This window comes from Elaeis guineensis, chromosome 15, assembly GCF_000442705.2.
Source record: "Elaeis guineensis isolate ETL-2024a chromosome 15, EG11, whole genome shotgun sequence".
NCBI classification, from domain to species: Eukaryota; Viridiplantae; Streptophyta; class Magnoliopsida; order Arecales; family Arecaceae; genus Elaeis; species Elaeis guineensis.
In genome coordinates, this window is record NC_026007.2 from 60,256,385 (window position 1) to 60,269,241 (window position 12,857).

At 34.6% G+C, this 12,857-nt stretch overlaps 1 pseudogene; it reads left to right on the top strand.

Annotated features, from left to right (window-relative positions):
- The first annotated feature begins 8,833 nt into the window (after positions 1-8,833).
- Positions 8,834-11,040, top strand: LOC105058276 (chlorophyll a-b binding protein 91R, chloroplastic-like; annotated as a pseudogene).
- The last annotated feature ends 1,817 nt before the right edge of the window (positions 11,041-12,857 follow it).

A 12,857-nucleotide genomic window follows, 5' to 3' on the forward strand; every position in this document is an offset into this window, starting at 1 on the left:
ATGCCTTTAGATATGTAATCCATGAGAGAATTAATCTAACTCGACTCACGACCGACCTGAAATATGGATAGAACTTCAATACTAGGTCTGTCTAACTGTTCAACTAATACTTTTTATTTAGTTCAGAAAAACTAGAAATGGCGAGATGCGGTAGAGCATCAGCCCGAACATTTTTTGATCTATGGATTTGGATCACTTCAAGCTTCTCAAAATTTTCAGATAGCTTTCTGACATTCTGTAGATAACGGGCCATCGTGGAATCTTTAACTTTAAATTAACCTCAGACTTGGCCGACCACAAGCTATGAGTCTGTGAAAATCTTTAATTTTCTAATAAATGGGATAAATTAGTATAAGATGGAATAATTAGTAAAAGATGGGATAAATAACCTTCGGCTTCAAAGAAAGACTCGATAGATGCTCCTTCATTGCTTACGTTACATGCAATTGTTATTATTCCCATGCTTATTTTTTTAGTAGTTGTACTAAAGAAAGCCACAAATATAGCAAACAAGAAAATCTAGCAAGATAAAATATTATTTATAAATGATTAGTAGTAATTTTAATCTTTAAAAGCATTCTTTGTCTTTATTCTTTTTTTTTTTTTTTTGAGAATCAGTTGATAAACTACTGCACATTTCATTTACATGAAATGGGTACAAAGATGGGGCTGTTTGGAGCCTAGCACCACTAAAAGTACCATAAAAGAGGTGGAAAAAAGGGAGAGGGGGATCAAATAGAAAGCAGGGAGAGATGAAACTTTCACCTTGGTCAACTCTTAATCTCCACTCTTCTCTTTACATAAGGAGAGTCCTAAACATTGTTGGAACAAAATTTAAAAATCAGATGTGGTTTAAGAAGACTAATAGAAATTTTAATTGTAAAATTGTAAATGACTTACAAAAAATTTAGAAATAAAAAAGATCAAATCCAGAAGCGTGTTGGATACTATCCTAAAGCGTATTCTCATCCCTTGTATAGGAATATCCGAAAAAATCATCCCGAGATATGACTGAAATCCTCCACCTGTGAGTACAATTGTAGAAGAGGTTAATGAAAACTCTTTCAGCATCCAGAAAGATGAAGAGAAGAATAAATATTATAACTGAAGAGAAAAAATCATTAGAAAGAATATTAGAATGCTTTTGGATAGCTTCTAGGATTTGGTCTCAAAGAACCCCTTTTATAGCTAACCAATATGATCGTTATGACCGTTTGTGATCGTTGAGACTTTTATTGATTCATTAAGATCTTTAATAAGAATTCCAATAGTCAAAACCTTTAATATAGTCTAACGATTAGAAAATAAAAATAAGATTAAATACATATGACTGTTGGTAATTAGAAGCTCAACGGTCAAAAATTAAAATCATGATAATAAAAAAATTAAATGATAAAATTAAAAGAATATTAAAATGCTTGGAGGAGAATTTAGAAAAATTTTGAGTTTTTCATTTGGATTTTCTCCAACAATTCCCCACAAAATTCAAAATTTTTTAAATAATGATAAAATAAAATAACATAAATTTTTGGATGCTTATATTATGCAATAGGTAAGGCGACTTAACCTTAATTAGTGTGCATAGTTTCCATTTGAAGGAAATGAAGTGAACCAAATCTTGAAATACATTCCTTTGATCTAAACTCTAACTATCACACACATAATACCTAGTATCTTTATCGCTAGTCTGTGCATTAGTGGCCCTGCACAAGTATCTTGATTTTTCATGAGAGTTTTTAGAGATAGCCTAAATCTCATATCCGTGGCCATATACGGATATTGTCATATAGGTGAGCCCCTCTAGTGATATGTATAGTATCACATCTCATGAAAAATACCACATTTAGATCTCATTCAGAGCTATAGCTCTTCCTAACCACTACATAAGAGCACTAATCATCATAGGGATGGGATAGAGTTTATTACTCATATGTACTCTTTGACCAACCAATTAGCTTGTTGTTACCATATTGAACCTCTTTCAAAAAATTTTCTATCACAGAGGTTGGATTTTCATTATTGGAAGGTCCATTATAAGCAAAACCTCATCCCCCTCGATGACTGCGGGATCTTTGTCCTATTTAAACCTTTATAAAGCAAGCTGATATAAAAGGATTTTTCCCCCATAATTTTTGAATAATAAAATATAAAATTACCAAAGTTATATATCACAATTTTAGTGGCACCATAAAATGTGCAAGCAATCGTATACACATTAATGGAAAGCCATGATTTTTCTATGACCAAATAGCATATATATTTAGAAAAAGCAACTTAAAATTTGTTAGTTTATTATCAAGATATTATTTTCAGCCTTAAACTGCTCAGTCAGACTAATATGGAACAAAAAATTCATGTTTGACTGACTAAATATGTGTATCTGCCATATAACGAAAGTAGCCAAGGGCCAAAAAATTACTTACTAATAGACTTTAGTGCAATGCCATATGTTCCTTTGCCTATGCAGTTCCATGTAAATTAAATATATGATAGTGTAAGTGATATATAACGATGGCAGAAATAACTTACTGTGATTGTTATTAATTCATTGGTCATACTGTGACAAATTGTTTTGAAAGTAGTTAGGCACATCAGCTAGATCAAAATATAATTGTATGAACTGTACACTGAAACTAAAGTGAAGAATAATCTTGCAAAGCATGCAATGGCATGTGTATATATAGTGGACAAATCAAACAAATGAGAAAAATGTATGACATAATGCCAGATAACTAAAAGAATTCTCAAAGATGCACCGCAATTTTAAACAAGTCAGCAAAAGTAATGACCATATGTTACATAAACAAGAGAGAAGAACAGGGCATTTCATCATGATCGGACATACCATTAGGATGACTAGTTGTCCTATCCTACGGGTCTTAGATTTCCAACTTCCATACAGAGGGAAGGCGGAAGTGAAAAAATTCACAAAATTCTCTTAGAAGTAAAAAATCAGAAGCTATAGTTGCCTAAGAAATGATGTGGAGCCTAGCAAATGATGATTCACAAAGTCAACCCCAGATAGCCAGCTCAAGGTTTGAAGGGTATAGTTATAATGGTAGCAGTAGACTATTTCAACCTTGCATTAGATTTTGTGACTGATCTCATCATTCACTTAACCTAGATTTTTCAAATTAACTAGGGATTTGTTGCAAGGCCTGATTGTTGCACAAGAAAATTATATATATATACTAAATCTAATAGAGCAGAACCAACAATTAACCGCTGTATCTATCAAGTTGGGTCACATAACAAGCGTTGCTGACGCTCTACAGGAGTTCATATTGATCTCTCAGAAACAATGGCCACAGGATAGTGAAAAAATGAACCAAAACCATAAAAGTTTAATTATTCAAAAGAGAACAGAATGATTACCATTTTGTCAAAACACATGGCATCAACAATGCCATTTCTACTGTCAGCAAACTGAGCCACAGGAGAAAAATGGGACAACCGTTTGATTTCACTCAAATCTGGTGCTCCTAATCAGGTGCAACCACAAATGTTATAAATGAAAAATGAAACTTGATAAAAACTCTCAAAGAAATAGTGAACACGTTTCAACGGTAATAGCAGATATAGCCCATATAATGGATTAGCATTATTTACCATTTAAAATTCAGTTACAATAAGCAAATGTAAAACTGACAGCAAAAGAATCAGTTTTACCATTCCAATGAAAGAAGAAGTAGGAATCTGTTTTACAAAGCAAACACCATGCTTAGAAATTAAATCGATACATACAAACTGACGATTATAGGCAACAAAGTGGTAGGCAAATTTGAAAATAACTGCTTTAAAAAATCAAGGACATATACAGGTCAACAGAGAAAAGACACTGCAGCAAAATGAATTATAATTGTATGTTTAATTGCCGCTATCCAGTCTAATGCCAAACCTTCCAGTTCCCCATGCACCATACAGGCTTGCACACCATAAAAAAATAGTGTCAGATTTTGGTACTGCCAACATTTAACACTAACTGTTATGTGATATGCAAACAAACAGAATTGATTGACAATAAAACTTAGCATTGAGATGGACTAACATAATCCACGGAGGCAGAGAAATAACAGTTGGAAAAACAAGCAGCTTGCTTATACTGCCACCAATGAAGATCCTAAATGAACGGTTTACATGCACCAACATCTCACTAGAGAACTCTATGCCATGCTTAGTAAATTCTCAAATTCATCAATCAAAAATAATTGAGGGCATGTCAGCTTTTAAGTAATAGAATTCACAATCTAGGGATTACGCCTTAGATTGTTGGAACAAAATTTAAAAATCACATGTGATTTAAGAAGACTAATGGGAATTTTTAATTGTAAAATTATAAATGACTTACAAAAAATCTAAAATAAAAAAAATCAAATTTAGAAACGTGTTGGATACTGTCTTAAGGCGTATTCCCATCCTTCATGCAGGAATATCCGAAAAAACTACCTTAAGATATGATCGGGATCCTCCGCCTATGAGCACGATCGTGGAGAAGGTTGATGAAGACTCTTTCAGTACTCAAGAAGATGAAGAGAAGAATAAATATTGTAACTGAAGAGAGAAAATTATTGAAAAGAAGATTAGAATGCTCTCGGATAACTTCTAGGATTTGGTCCCAAAGGATCCTTTTTATAGCCAATCAATATGACCGTTATGGCCGTTTGTGATCGTTGGGATTTTTATTGACCCATTAAGATCTTTAATAAGAATTCCAACAGTCAAAATTTTTAATATAGTCTAATAGTCAGAAAATAAAAATAAGATTAAATACACATGACCGTTGGTAATTAGGAGCGCAACGGTCAGAAATTAAAATCATGATAATAAAAAAATTAAATGATAAAGTTAAAAAAATATTAAAATGTTTGTAAAAGAATTTAGAAAAATTTTGAGTTTTTCATTTGCATTTTCTCCAACAAACACCACCAATGTCTATATACAACATTTATAACAAGATTTGAATAAACAAAAATCAAAATAGAAAGAATAAAAGCCCTAAGCTCTTTGATGGTTCATACTACAATTATAAAACCAAAGCTAAGCTTATTTTGGGATATCAATCAAATCAAAGAAGGCTAGAGAAAATTAAAGGAAGATAACATTTGAGAGGTGAAAAGGAGGACCGCAAAATAGAGTAGCCCTTTCAACATATCTCTTTCTTTCTTTTGAAGGAAAAATAAAGAGATAGCGGCATGGGTTTGTGCTCCATATCTTTTTAGGTCTCTTTTTTGGAAAAAGTCAAAGAGGGGAAGGAATTGGCTATATTATATAGACAGTCTTCCTAATGTTTCTTGAATCTGCAATTAAAATAAAGCTAACTAATGAGCAGTTGGAGTATTTGGCGACAAGCAAAATTCAAATTTTTCTTTTAATTCTTTAGATATAATTGAATGATTTTGTGATAATAATATGATAAAACTTTTGTTTATTTGGATATGTGGCCTTGGACCTAAACCTGTTGTAGTTTTGGATGAAGAATCTTGTTTGATATCGGATTTTGCATAAGGTGACAAATGTTTAGACTGACTTTTCACCAAGCCAAAATAGGTGAAATTAATGCACCAATAATATGGGCTAATAAAGTTAGAAAATGGTTGAAAAGCCAATTTGCTAAATATCAGCAAAATATTAAAAATGTCCTCTAATGATATTATATTAAAATAGAAATATTAAGTTATGAGGGTACCCATGCGGGCTTATTTAGTTGCACATTAGTTATACGTTTAGAAGATTTTAAGTATTTATACAAGACTAAGGAATCCAATAATACTTTCTTGCTAATCTTTTTGAATAAGATCTTGAATCATTATAAATGGTATTAGATTTGGATCTTTAGCCAGTGTATGTTTAGTTATATATCAGTTATATATTTGGGTTTTTAAAGTATTGATGCATTATCTTGTATATATGCCAAGAGTTTATTCCAATCATAATCATGATTTTCATGGAACATTTGAATTATTAGAAGAAACTATATCCGATCCAACTATTCGCACAAGCTGCTTCTTCCAATCATAATTATAATTTTATGAAATATTCAAATTATTAAAAGAAGCTCAGTCTAATCCATCTATTCACACAAGTAGCTAGATGATTAGTTGGGATAAGATGTGATGTGTGTGCTTATCATGGCATTTAAAATGAAAAAAAAAAGAGCTATTACTATCAGGAAAAAATTAATATTAATATCTTATATATCAAGAGTTTAATTATAAGGATAAAAAGTCAAAAAATCCCTATATGTTATCCTGATTTGCAAATATCCTTCTGTTTCTTTAATTTCAGCAATATCAATCCTACACTTTACAGATTATTGTAATGTTGCCCACTGACCCTTTAATTTGAGAGAAAGCTCACCCTCAATGCCATATGTACAACTGTCAAAATGGGCTGGGCCAGGTCGGGCTAGCCCATAAGGGCCTAAAAAAATGAGACACAATATAGCTGGCCCAGCCAGCCCTTTAAGGGCTGTGGGCTGGGCCGGGCCAGCCCATGGGCCTTGAACCTTAAATGACTAATAAAAAAATCAATAATCTGATAAAAAAATCAACATATCCTCAATTGAAAGTTGAAACATCATCAATTCAAGCATCTAAAATTCAAAAATTCAATCCAAATATTAATAAAGTAGAAATTAAAAATTTTAAATATCATCAATTCAATAATTCATCACATCAAACCATGTACAATATTAAAATTTAATATCCACAATAAATCATATTTCACTATCTTCATTGGCCTCTTCCTCAAGCTGCACGATATTTGAATCTGCTTTTGATACACTTGTCTCAAAGCTATCCTCTTCATCTAAAATTCATAATAATAAAAGAAATAGACAATCAATCCCATTGGAAAATAAAAATCAATCATTAGTTAAGATATTAAAATAAACCCAAAGAACATAAAAAAAATACCATTTGGAGCAAAGCCATACAACCAATTTCGCATGTAAATAAGAGTTTGAGCATTTTCAGAAAGGAGAGAGCTTCTATACTTATTTAAAATATGACCTCCAATACTAAAGACAGATTCAGATGCTACTGTAGTAATTGGAATGCTTCGTACATCACGTGTCATAACTGAAAGATCAGGATATTATGTAGTATCCCTCCAATAGTTAAGTATATCCAAATTACTAAAGCAGTCATAATCAAGTGTTAGCTCTTTCAAATAAAGATCTAATTCAAATTTGCCATCATTAGATTTAGTTCCACTCCTATATTTCTTAAACTCTTAAAAAATTTTAAACACATTCACAACAGAAAAAGAGAAACAGATGAGATATCAGATATCAAATAACATATAGCTGAAAAGAAATTAAAATTTTAAAATAATAAATTTTAAAAAATATTCAAAATTTACATTAAAAACTTTTGTATCCTTGGTTTTAACTTCTTTACTTGGCCTAGGCAAAATATTGGATTGAGGATCACTTGCACTTGCACTTGATGATGCACTGGACTTGCTTGCATATTGTTCGTAGAGCTTGTACAATTTTATCTTCACAAAATCTTTTTTCTCTTCAGTAATAGAAGGATCAATCTTTGAGTAATAAAATTTTAAAAATTCAAGCTTCATGCATGGGTTAAGAATAGCTTCAAATACAAGCACTACACTATACTTCTTTTAATATTTATCAAATTTTTCTTTCATTCTTTGAGTCATATCCCAGATAATCCCATCTTCATAATATAAATTATCATTCAACATATATTCAATTTTTCAAACTTGTAAAAAATATAAGTTGGAGGTCGGATAAGATGAGTCAGAGATCTTATTAGTAGTCTCATAAAATATATAGTTTCAAGAATTCATATATTTTTTCTCCTCTCCTCCATTCATCGTTTATTGGATAATATTTAAAATTTCTATCAACCAATTAGAGACTAGCAAAAGTCTTTTCATATTTGAGTGCACTATCAAGCATCAAATATGTTGAATTTCATCTGGTTGATACATCTAACCTTAAACCAATTCCTACATCAAGACCTATTTGCTTAACACATTCTTAAAATTTTTTCATCCTCTCGTCTGATCCCCTCACATATTTGACACTCTCTCTAATTTTATATAGAAATTTACTAGCCACCTTTAAGCCTTTTTGAACGATGAGATTCAGTATGTGAGCAGAGCAACATACGTGAAAGAATTTTCCATCATACAATAAGCTATTTTGCAAACGAAGATGACTTTTCAAAATACCTACCATATTGTCATTAGATGAAGCATTATCTAAGATAATAAAAAAAAAATTTTCTCTATACCTCATTTTTTCAAGCAATCAAATATAGTTGAAGCCAATTCAACTTCAGTGTGAGGAGGTTCCATGCGAGCAAAATTGAGAATTTTACTATTTAATTTTTAATTTTTATCAACAAAGTGAGCAGTTAAATAAATATAACCCTTAGTAGTGCATGCTGTCCATACATCAAAAGTCAAACACGCTCTATTAGGAATCTTAGCCATAGCTTGTTTAAGCTTCTCTTTCTTTCTCAAATAAATTTTTTGAACATCAGCCACAACAATATTTCTAAAATTTATCACCACATTTGGATTTATATACTTTGCCCAAGCTCTAATCTTATCATATTCAACAAAATTATAAGGCAAGTCATATTTAATGATAGCTTCTGCAAGCATTTCACGAGAAATCATTTGATCTATTTTTCTAGACTTTATTTTTGCTACTTGATTAATGATCATTTCTCTCACATTAAGATATTCAACCATTTTACAACTTTGCAAATGATGATGCAAATGTGAAGTTTCATAATTTGAACCATCAGGTTTAGGACCAACTTTATACTCATGCTTGCAACCATTACATGTTGCTCTTTCAATTCCATCTTTTGCTTTATCAATTTTTGTGAAAAAAATTTAAACAACTGATGTTCTTATTTTCTGCTTCTTATTCATTAATCCAGAAATATTAGATTCAATTCTAATTTCGATTGAAATTTCTGACGACTGAGATTCCATGATTTTTCAAAAATCCTACATAAAAGTTATAAAATATAATAAACAAAAGGATAGTATCATTGATTCAGTCTATCATGACTAATGAAATAGTTATTTAATTAATAATTAATATTAATTTAACATCCTCTATTAAAGCAGTAAAGCAGAGGGAGAGTCGGAGAGAGAGCTTCATCATACCGAGCGAGCCCGAGAGGGAGAGAGGGCCTGGACTCTGGTCCTGGAGCTTGAAGCGAGATGGAGAGAGATGAACTCTGGTCAAGCTAGATGGAGAGAGACCGAGAGAGGCAAGGAGCCTAAGAGGGAGAGACTAAACTTTGATCTTGGAGCCTGACTCGGAGGTGGCAGCACCGGTGATAAGGAGGAGGAGGGGGATCGCCTGGAGGTTGGATGGAGGGGCGTCCATCGGTGAAAGGGAGGAGGGGCTTGGAGGAGGAGGGAGATCATCCAGAGGTTGGATGGAGGGACGTCCGTCGGTGGAAGAGAGGAGGGGCCCGAAGGAGGAGGGAGATTGTCCGGAGGTTGGATGGAGGAGCGTCGATCGACGGAAGGAAAGAGGGGCCCGAAGGAGGAGGGAGATCATCCGAAGGTTGGATGGAGGGGCATCCGTCGGTGTAAGGGAGGAGGGGACCGGTGATGTAGGGCTTCGTGATCGAATTTGAAGGCCGTAGGTGGCGGCATCGATGAGGAGGAAGAGGAGGAGGGGGCGAAAGGGAGAGGAACCAACAGAGGCAGTCATCCTGCTGCTTGGCGGAGGCGGTCGTCCTGCGGCAATGTGGGGGCAGCGGGGCGGCGACGGCGACCGACGATGTGGGGCAACGGGGCTCGGGATTAAAAAACTAATAGGGTCCCAGCCTCCCAGGGATTAGAATTAGAAACTTAATAGGGTTTTTTTTAAGATTTTTTTTTAATTTTCATGGCCCACTTGGGCTAGCCTGGCCCAACCCATATTAGCCCTTGGACTGATGTGGGGTTGGCCAAATAGGCTCGGTTGTTATTTGGGCTATTCATATGGCAGCTCAGCCCACCCCATTTACAGGATTAGATCAGACCGGTCCTGTGGGCCAAGCCCATTTTGACAGTCCTAACCACGTGGCATATTATTTAGAGTTAGATGGTTGATGTGGCTTTATTAAATTATTTCAAAATAGAATTGAATGTGATATGAACTTAAAATAGTCTAATGACTAAAATTCTCAAGCTTCAATCTTAACTTCATTCATTTTCCTAACTATCCTCTTTATAATGACTGTACAACTCCCATCGGTGATCTACCGACCACCATCGATGAAAGAAAGAGAGGGAGAGGGAAAATAAGATAAAGAGAGAGAGAAGGAGAGGATGGGGGAGATGATGTGGGGGGAACGCGGTGAAGCTCGCTCCCTCAGCATCTCCCATCCTCGGGAATGGCAAGGTCACCATGCGGAAGACTATCACCAAGCCCATCTCCTCTGGCAGCTCGTGGTATGGCCTGAACCATGTCAAGTACCTCGGCCCCTTCTTCGCCGAGCCCCCATGCTACCTGACTAGTGAATTCTCCAGTGAATATGGGTGGGACACCACCAACCTCTTGGCTGTCCTGAGACCTTCGTCGAGAATCAAGAGCTCGTGGTGATCCACTATAGGTGGGCCATGCTCGGTGCCCTCGGATGTGTCTTCTCGAAGTTGTTGGCCCACAACAATATCAAGTTTGGCAAGGCCATCTGATTCAAGGTGGGAGCTTAGATCTTTAGTAAAGGTAGTTTGGACTATGTAAACAACTTGAGCTTGATCTATTCTTAGAGCATTCTGGCCATCTAGACCTGCCAAGTTATACTGATGGATGCCATCAAGGGGTACCACATCACCGATGGGCTGCCCAATGAGGTCATCGATCCGCTGTACCTCGATGGGAGCTTCAATCCTATGGGCCTTATTGATGATCTGGAGGCATTTGCGGAGCTTAAAGTGAAGGAGATCAAGAATGGCAGGCTGGCCATGTTCTCCATGGTGGCCCATCCTTCTCTCCTCCTCTCTTCATTTTATTTTTCCCCTCCCTCTCTTTTCTTCATCGGTAGTGGTTAGGGGATCGCTAATGGGGTTTATACGGCCGTCATAGGGTTGAGGATTGAGGAAAGAGATGAAGTTAAAGTTGAAACTTGGGTATTTTAGTTATTAGAATATTGTAAGTCCACATCATATTTTATTTTATTTTAAAATAATCCAATAAAATTACATCAGTTATCTAACTCCAAATAATATTCCACATGGCATTAACGGTGAACTTTTCCCCAAATTAAAGGGTTGGTTGGAGATATTGTAATAATCTACAAAGTATATAATTGATATCGCTGAAATTGAAAATGAAAGGCAATATTTACAAATCGGGATAGAATGCATGGGGTATTTTACCTTTTATCCTAATTATAATTTATGAAGTATTCAAATTACTTGAAGAAGCTTAGTCCAATCCATCTATTAGCATGAGTAGCTGGGTTACCAATTGGGATAAGATACGATGAATGCTTATAGTTGTTAGAAAATCAGATAGGTAGCATGTGTAGATTTCAAAACTTTAAAAATAGGCAGTGAAAAATCAAACGGATTAAATCTTTTAACCCCACATGCAAGATATCAAATCTAAACCTACTTAAGCCCAAGAAAAAATACATATAAATAATCTAAAATTTAAAAAATACTTATGAGATTAGATCTCATTATCTTGGCGTGGGTAGATATTCACCGCTTCTGATGATCTCGGATTCGTAGAAGGTTGAGCTGCACACGTGTCCGACTTCTACAGGTATCCATCGAAATCGATCTCGAACTTCTTTCTCCTTGTAGAAAATTTTTCTTCCCAAGAAAAACTTCAACCTTGAACACTTTGATCAACTTCTTTGATCTGAACTACGGGATCAACTCCTTGATCAGTAGCCTTCTCCTTCTTCTCCTTGATCTACAATCTCTAAGTCTCCAACACTACTTTTGGGCATGTGGAAGAGAGGCACCCAACCTTTGGGCATGGAAAGGAAGAGAGGGAGGAGAGGAGGCGTGGAGAGGGAGAGAGAGGAATTTTGTTGATGAAAATTCTTTTTCTTCAAGAAATCTTAGAGACCTCTCTTTATATAGATACTATCCTAACATATATTAGGAACTCAATTATCTTAAAAAAGTAGATCCTTATCTCATAAGAATCTTCTACCTTTTTAATCTGATTTATGTCAATTAAAATCAGATATAAATGGTATATAATCAGTCTCTTAAAGCATGTATAAGATGCATCCATGGAATACTTGTTAGGTAGCTGGGGTGCCAAGAGTTGGTGCCCCACAAAGAGATCTCTAGCCAAAAGAGATGGGGTGTGGCCCCCACTCTCTCTTCTCCATGCTATGATACATAAGAGGGGGTGGGCCCCTCTAAGATATGGCACCCAATATTTACCAAAAGAAAAAGGATGTGCCATCCAATCTTCCAACTATTCCACATGCACACTTAGAGATAATTAGGAGATAAAGAAGAGATAATGTTAGGATAATTTTGCCAATTAATTGACTTAATCAAATCTTCTTAGGCTCACAATTGAGAGCCCAATTAAATTCAAATAGATTTAGGTTAAGTTTAAGGCTATAGACTTGATCAAATCAAAGTTCTGAGAAGAATTAGGTTTAATCGTATGCTAGCATGATTCTCATAAATCCAATAGGATTTTAATAAATTCTAATCCAATTGAAACTTCATAAGCCCAATTGATAAATTCGAGATTAAATACCTTAATGTGTGATCCCATAGATTTCATTCTATCTAGTAGTAAGATATATTGTGATCTCTATCATAATACATCGAAACTTCTTTCGATGGATTGAAATATTTTTAATTCTATCCTTCGAGGGCCATCGATCATC